This window comes from Mus pahari, chromosome 12 (genome assembly GCF_900095145.1).
Source record: "Mus pahari chromosome 12, PAHARI_EIJ_v1.1, whole genome shotgun sequence".
In the NCBI taxonomy this organism is placed as follows: Eukaryota; Metazoa; Chordata; class Mammalia; order Rodentia; family Muridae; genus Mus; species Mus pahari.
In genome coordinates, this window is record NC_034601.1 from 80,217,652 (window position 1) to 80,225,718 (window position 8,067).

Consider the following 8,067-nt stretch of genomic DNA (forward strand, 5'->3'; position numbering starts at 1 on the left):
AAAAGAAAAGAAAAGAAAAGAAAAGAAAAGAAAAGGCAAACGCGCTCATATTGAAGCTAGACAAGGCAACCCAATAAGAGGAAAAGAGTTCCAATAGCAAGCAAGAGTCAGAGATACATCTGCTCCTAATGTTAGAAGTCCCACAAAAACAACAAGCTAATCACCATAGCATTTACACAGAGAACTTGATGCAGACACTTGTAGGCTGTGTGCTTGGTACTTCAGCCTCTGTGAGCCCATGTGCCATGTGATCCTGCTTAGTTGATTAGATTGGCATTAGATTCTCTTCTTGTTCTCTATCTCTTCTGATTCTTACCATCGTTCCTCTCACGCTTTCAAGGGATTTTCTGGAGACATCAAATTTAGACTCCCTTTTAACTATCCGTAGGAATCATTTAATTTAATTTTTTTAATCAGCTGTGTTTGGTTTTACCCTGGTCTCTGGGCTATCCAGTCTCTTGTTCTTGACCATCCAGTGTAGGACATGGGCTCCCTCTTGTGGCATGGACCCCAAGTAAAAATATAAATCTACTCAGCTATTTAAAAAATGATTTCATGAAATTCTTAGGCAAATGGATGGAATTAGAAGATCTCATCTTGAGTGAGGTAACACAATTACAAAAGAAAACACATGGTATGCATTCACTGATAAATGAATCTTAGCCCAGAAGCTCAGAATACCCAAGATACAATTCACAGACCACATGAAGCTCAAGAAGAAGAAAGACCAAAGTGTGGATACTTCTGTCCTTCTTAGAAGGGGGAACGAAATACCCCTGGGAGGAGATACAGTGACAAAGTGTGGAGCAGAGACTGAAGGAAAGGCCATCAGAGACTGCCCCACCTGGGGATCCATCTCACATACAGTTAACAAACCCAGACACTATTGTGGATGCCAACAGTGCTTGCTGACAGGAGCCTGATATAGCTGTCTCCTGAGAGGCTCTGACTGTGACAAATACAGAGGTGGATGCTCTAAGCCAACCATTGGACTGAACATGGGAATCCAATGGAGGATTTAGAGAAAAGACTGGAGGAGATAAAGGGGTTTGTAGCCCCATAGGAGGAACAACAATATGACCTAACTAGTACCTCCAGAGCTCCCGGGGACTAAACCACCAACCAAAGAGTATACATGGAAGAACCTGTGGCTCTGTCCTTGTATGTAGCAGAGGATGGCCTTGTTAAACATCAATGGGAGGAGAGGCCCTTGGTTCTGTGAAGGCACGATGCCCCAGTGTAGTGTGGAATGCCAGGACAGGGAAGCAGGAGTGGGTTGTGTTGGTGAGCATGGGGATGGGGGATGGGATATGGAGTTTTCGGAGGAAAAAGGAGGAAAGGGACTAACATTTGAAATGTAAATAAGGAAAATATCTAATCAAAAAGTGTATACAGTCAATGCAATAATAACCAGCTTTTAGTAAGCACTAGTAGAAACAACTTGTGTATTATTCTTTCATTGGGTTATTTTAGTTCTTGGAATACTGCTTAAATTTGGTAAAAATGCATTGCATCAAGCAATTTTAAAATAATTAAAAATGTGGGTGTTTGTGTATTTTCTGAGCAGACATTGATAGATTGGTTATTGTTGAAGGACTTTGTTAACAAAAGTTATTGGAATTTACCTTTAGCACTTAATTCCAGAAATTAATATTTCAACAAATTTAACCATTTGCTCATTTTAAGAAGACATCTTTTTGCATAACGTTGATGTGATCTTGTGAAAGTGTCAAGTTCTCATGTACATCCATAGTCAAAAGAAAAAGAGTTTAAAATCTTGTTTTTCAAACCTTTCGAGGTGATTGTCCTCTTCTGCATCCTCTCAGAACATAAGTGTATATTCATGAGAGCATCTGCGTACTTCTATACTTTTCTGCTCATATTTTTTAGTCTCTATTATCCTTACTCTGCATAAGATGTTATCCTTTGCATAAATCAATAAAACTTCAGACCTGCCAAGGTCATAGACTTTGATGTGTCATCTTCATCCCCAGACTCTGAGCAGCAGTGAAACCAGCTAAACTCACTTTCAATTTCTGAAGAATCTTTCAGCTGGGCTTTTCTTCTACCACATGTATTAGAATTCTACCTCAGAGGGTATTCCACAGATCACCTGGTTTATCTCCTTTTGTGTTATCCAACTTTGATGGTGTCCAGCTAAAGGAATGGCCTGTCTCTAAACCAAGTAGAACCACTTTGTTCACACTCCACCAAAGTCAATCTCAGCTTTGATCTCTAATCCTATTTGGCATGATAAAAACATACATAATTGATGTTACAGACAATCCCTTAGTTTTTGGAACTATTGTATATTTATCAACCAAATAAATTATCTGTTAATAGTCTAAAAATAGGCTTTATTCTGTGGATTCATATTCTATGTGTGCTCTTTATTTTCTGGTCGTGTATCAAGTTCATATTCATTTTCTTAGCACAGTTTTACTGATTAATTATTTAGCTTATAAATGTGTGTGTGTGTGTGTGTGTGTGTGTGTGTGTGTGTGTGTGCACTTGGTCACTAGGTCACAACATATAGAGATTGCATTGATTGGGCCGTTTTGCCAACTCCTGACTGTCACCATAGTCTCCGATATGATGACAAAGTCTCACCCTTGATTTTCATGCCTTTGACTATCTATGAAGAGGTCATAAAATTTTCAGACTATTACCAATTTAGATTTATATAAAAATTTCAGATAACTATATTGAGATTTACCCATGGTAAAGAATATCAGAAACAAGCTAAAGTATATTAGTGTTCTATATCAGTGCTATGTCAATAGAGTCTTAAGAAGTTCTTGATCCTTTTCTTTTTTTTTCTTTAAAATATTGTCATTTATTATCATGAGTATTCTTTCCACATTCAACATTGTTTATAAGCATACAGTCTTTTTTTTATTATTATTTTCTTTATTTACATTTGAAATGCTATCCCGAAAGTTTCCTATACCCCTCCCCCCACCTCTGCTCCCCTACCCACCCACTCCCACTACTTGGCCCAGGCCTTGCCTTGTGCTGGGTCATATAAAGTTTGCAAGACCAAGGGGCCTCTCTTCCCAATGATGGCCGATTAGGCCATCTTCTGTTACTTATGCAGCTAGAGACACAAACTCAGGGGGTACTGGTTAGTTCATATTGTTGTTCCACCTACAGGGTTGCAGTCCCCTTCAGGTCCTTGGGTACTTTCTCTAGCTCCTCCATTGGGGACCCTGTGTTCCATCCAATAGCTGGCTGTGAGCCTTTTCAAACTCATGTTTCTAACAGAATAAATCCTTCCCTTTTTGTATATTTAAACTCTGTAGATAGAAGCATCATTGTCTCTACTATGGATATGGATAATTTATAACCTGATAAGCATATGAGTGTATGAAGCATAATTTCAAATGAATGGTTCTTCTCTCCATGTGGAGATGTTAAAACATCTTGACAATACGTTACAAATTAATAGTTCCACCATGGTCTTTCTGTAATATGTTATTCTTTACCTCTTAGTTTTCATTTTAGATAACTTGAATTGATTTTTCATGCATGTATAAAGTATATTCTGATCACAGGAACCCTCCTCCCTCTTGAATCTCTCACTGTCCTCTGCTCACCCCACCCCTACACATCCTTTTCTCACAACCATGTTTTTAACTAGACTTTTGTTACCAATAGCTCATATTTGCATAAATAAGAAAGAGATTAAAAATAGTGGGAGGGACAACATAGAGAGAAGAGAGAAAAAAGACAGAGGAAAGAGACAGATAGATGATAGATAGATAGATAGATAGATAGATAGATAGATAGATAGACATAAACAGACACAGATAGACAGACAGATTACACTATTAAGAAAATACAGGAGCCTATCATGTCTGTCCTCTGAGAGGCTCTACCAGCAGTTCTCTGAGACAGCTGTAGATATTCACAGTCAAGTACTGGACAGGGAGCCCTATGGAAGAGTTAGGGGAATTGAAGAGGATTGTCAACCCCATAGGAAGACAACAGTGTCAACTAACCTAAACTCCTGGGATCTCCCAGAGACTGACATGCTAACCAAATCATAGGAGACACATTAGAGGCCCCAGACACACATGTAGCAGAGAACTGGCTGCCTTTATCTGGTCTCAGTGGGAGAGGATATGCCTAATCCAGTAAAGACTTGATGCCCCAGAGAGGGAGGATGCCTGAGGAGGTGCAAGCTCTTAGAGATGAAGGGGCGGGGGAAGAGGGAGAACTTTGCAGTGGTGGCCAGGAGAAGGGGCCAACATTTGGTATGAAAATAAATAAAATAATTAATCATAAAATATGAAAAGATAACACAGAAAATTAATAGAGGAATCTTTCTGGGTTATATGACCTACTGGAAACTGAAGATTGCTTTTATTTAACATCTGGAACAAGTAAGCTCATAAAATGGGAGAAGAGTCTCTCATTAAAGTCACATTATATCTATTCAGGGATGCTGCCACACAACAAAGTTGTCTTAGGTATGTTGGCTGAAGAAAGACTTTAGACAGTTCAATACTGACACTTGTTGTATGAGTTCAGTACTGTCCATTGCTTTCCCCTCAAACCACTCACTTGATACACAAGGTCTCATAAAAACCGTGAACAGGAATCTGACCGTCTCCTCCTCACACCATGAGATTCTACAGCTACCACCATGGTGGGCAGGGTTGTGGCTGGAGGCCTGGGCTTTGACTATGGCTGGGACTGATATAGATCAAGATAGAACTGCTGAAGCACATGCCGTTATGGAGGACTTTGGTCTCCTGGCTTCTCCTGTGAAACAAAAGACTCCTTAGCTCCTTAAATCACTTTCTCATGCGAAGCTTTACTTTCCTGGATTGTAGTAGCAATAGGTTTTAATGTTAAAAATAAGAGCTTTACAGTAGAAGAGCTTTTTTTTTTTTTTTTTTTTTTTTTTTGCCATTTTCACTATCAGATCTAGAGCCCAATATGGATGGCCTCGTTGAGTTTCACTTCATGGTTACTGGTACTTCTCTTTTGTCTGTTCTTATGTTTATTATTGCAATCTGGAAACCTCTGGGACTTCTTCCTAAGAGTCTATAGAATGAAAATGTGTGAACAGGAGATTATTCGCTGAAAAGCACCTACTACCTTCATTGCCCTGAAGATACTCAAGTAACTTATACCGAACAATTGGACCTCCTCCAACACTGTAACTAAAGTATATGGAATGTGGATAAGCCACTTAAGCATCAAATTTACCAGCTCTCTTTAAATCTAAAGGCTGGAATTTTTAATGCTTCGTATAGTATGTAGCAAAAGTGTTTGTTTTGTTTTCATTAGAACCATCTACTTTTAGCAGGATATAGAAGATGCATATGTGAAAGCATCCTCAACTCTAAACAATACTCAAGATTAGCATATTCCATACTTGAGATTATCCTTCTACAGTGGAAGCCATTTCTCCGGCATTCTACCAGCTAAGCAATTGCTTTATCTTCCTGGCAGGGCAAGATACTTCATGCTGCTTCTAGATCTTACATATTAGCTAGAGCATCCCCAAACAGAATGTCCATAGATTCAATTTCAAAAGTGATTACTTTTCTTCTTGATATGATTTTTCCTGCCTGGCCTGGAACCTGGAATATGTACATAAACATGTCTTTGAATTCATAGATATTTATCTTCCTCTGCTCCTGCCTCTTCCCTGGTTCCTGCCCTTGCCTTTACCTCCCAAGCTCAATAATTTAAAGCATGAGCTCCGTGCCTGCCATCAACCAGAGATTAAAAAATATTTGTCTTACTAACTTTTTGAAATTATGTTATGTGACTATGTGTCTACATGTGGGGATGTGCAAAAGAGTGTAGAATCCTAAAGAGAATAGATGAAGGTATTAATTTCCTAGACATGAAATTAAAGTCAATTGTAGGATAACTGATGTGAACATTGCTCTTCAGGAAGAGCAGTATGTATTCAGTGTCTTAACCATCTCTGACAGTGATCTTTAGAAGTGAGTTGTCTGTAAGTTCCCAGCAAATGAGCCTGACCTTCTGATGGTCTGTGTCAACAAGATGCCATGTTTATGGTTAAAACTTTTTAGCTGTCAAGTAACCTTCTATCAATCTAATAAAGTGTTAATGGGCTACTTGCCTTAAAAAAAAAAATAAAGGCTTTAGTCTATGATACTCTCCATATCATAACTTCGACTTGGCTGAATATTTACCTGGAAGTCTTATGAATGGCTGAAAATAAAAATAAGAACTGAACAGCTTAGTTATTGGGACATTAGTAATATTTAAGAGAAGTTAGACATTTTAAGTTTTGAGACTATCTAAATACCATTTGGTAAAATCTACAAATATCAAATTTTTTCAATTAAGGGTAAGCAAATACACGGCTTTTTCATGTATATTTGTTTATATAAATTACCTAGGCTAAACTAAGAAAACTCTAAATATCTTAAATAAAGTAATTTATATAGTGTTAAGAACAAAACTAAGCTTGCATCTGTATTTTCAGGACCTCAGAGTTTTGAAAGGCAATTAGAGGGACCTTGTTGCTCCAGGAGAGTAATCAGTAAAAACCTTGGTCAGCAAATACAGTAGAGAAGCAGGATAAATGGGAGCTAGCAATGTTCTTTTGAATGCAAAATAGAGCTCTAGTCTGACATCAAACATGAAACTTAATTTGGTCACTAGTTTTCCAGTTTTATTTAGATATAATTGGCTAACGGCACTCACAAACACACACAGATACACACACACTAACAGCCTGATGGTTTGAAATTGTGCTTATTTATTTTTCATATTTTATCTGTAATTAAACATAGATTGTTTTCTCACATAACACATCTAGATTATGGTTTCCCCTCACACTAATCCTCCAAGTCCTTCCACACCTCCTCTCTCCTCCTGATCCACTCATTTGTAGCTCTCATTAGAAAAAAATGTATTTTTAAGGGATAATAATAAAACAAAACAAGCACATTAAAATAGGACAAAGCAAACAAACAGATGGAAGGAAAAGAGCTCAAGAAAAGGCACAAGAAACAAATACAAATGCAGATATCCTCATTTGCACACATAGGAATCCCATAGAAACATTAAACCTAAAGTAATAATATCAATGCAAAGGACTTACAGGATTAAAAATAGAGATAAATTTAAAATAAATAAATAAATATTATTTAAAAATAAGAGTAAATTTAAAGATATAGTATTGCTCTAGCTAGAACTTCAAGTATTATGTTATATAGCTAAATTAACACCAGGTAGAATTTCAAGTATTATGTTATATAGCTAATTTAAGACCAGGTAAACAATCTAAATATTCCTACAACCTATAAGGAAGTAGAAATGCTCATTAAAAGCTCCCCAACCAATAAATAAATAAATAAATAAATAAATAAATAAAATAAAAGCCCAGGCCCAGATGGTTCTAGCATAGAATTCTACTAGACCTTCCAAAAGAGCTAATAACAATACTCTTCAAATTATTCCACAAAATAGAAACATAAAGAACATTTACAAACTCATTCTATGTGCCAAAGTCACTCAGATACTTAAACTACACAGACTCAACAAAGAAAGAGAACTTTAGACCAATTTCCCTTATAAACACAGATGCAAAAATATGCAACAAAATACTTGCAAACCAAGGGTACCTCAAAGACATCATTCAACATGACGAAAGCGGCTTCATCCCATGGATGCTGGGATGGTTCAATTTATGAAAACCCATCAACATATTGCACCATATAAACAAAATGAAAGAAAAATAATCAAGTGATCATCACACTAGATATTGAAAAAGCTTGTGACAAAATCTAACACCCCTTCATGTTAAAGTCTAGGGGAGAGCAGGGATACAGGCTACATACTGAATATATATATATATATATATATATATATATATATATATATATAGTACTGGATAGTTTTGTGTCAACTTGACACAGCTGGAGTTATCACAGAGAAAGGAGCTTTAGTTGGGGAAATGTCCCCATGAGATCTAGCTGTGGGGCATTTTCTCAATTAGTGATCAAGGGGGAGAGGCCCCTTGTGGGTGGGACCATCTCTGGGCTGGTACTCTTGGATTCTATAAGAGAGCAG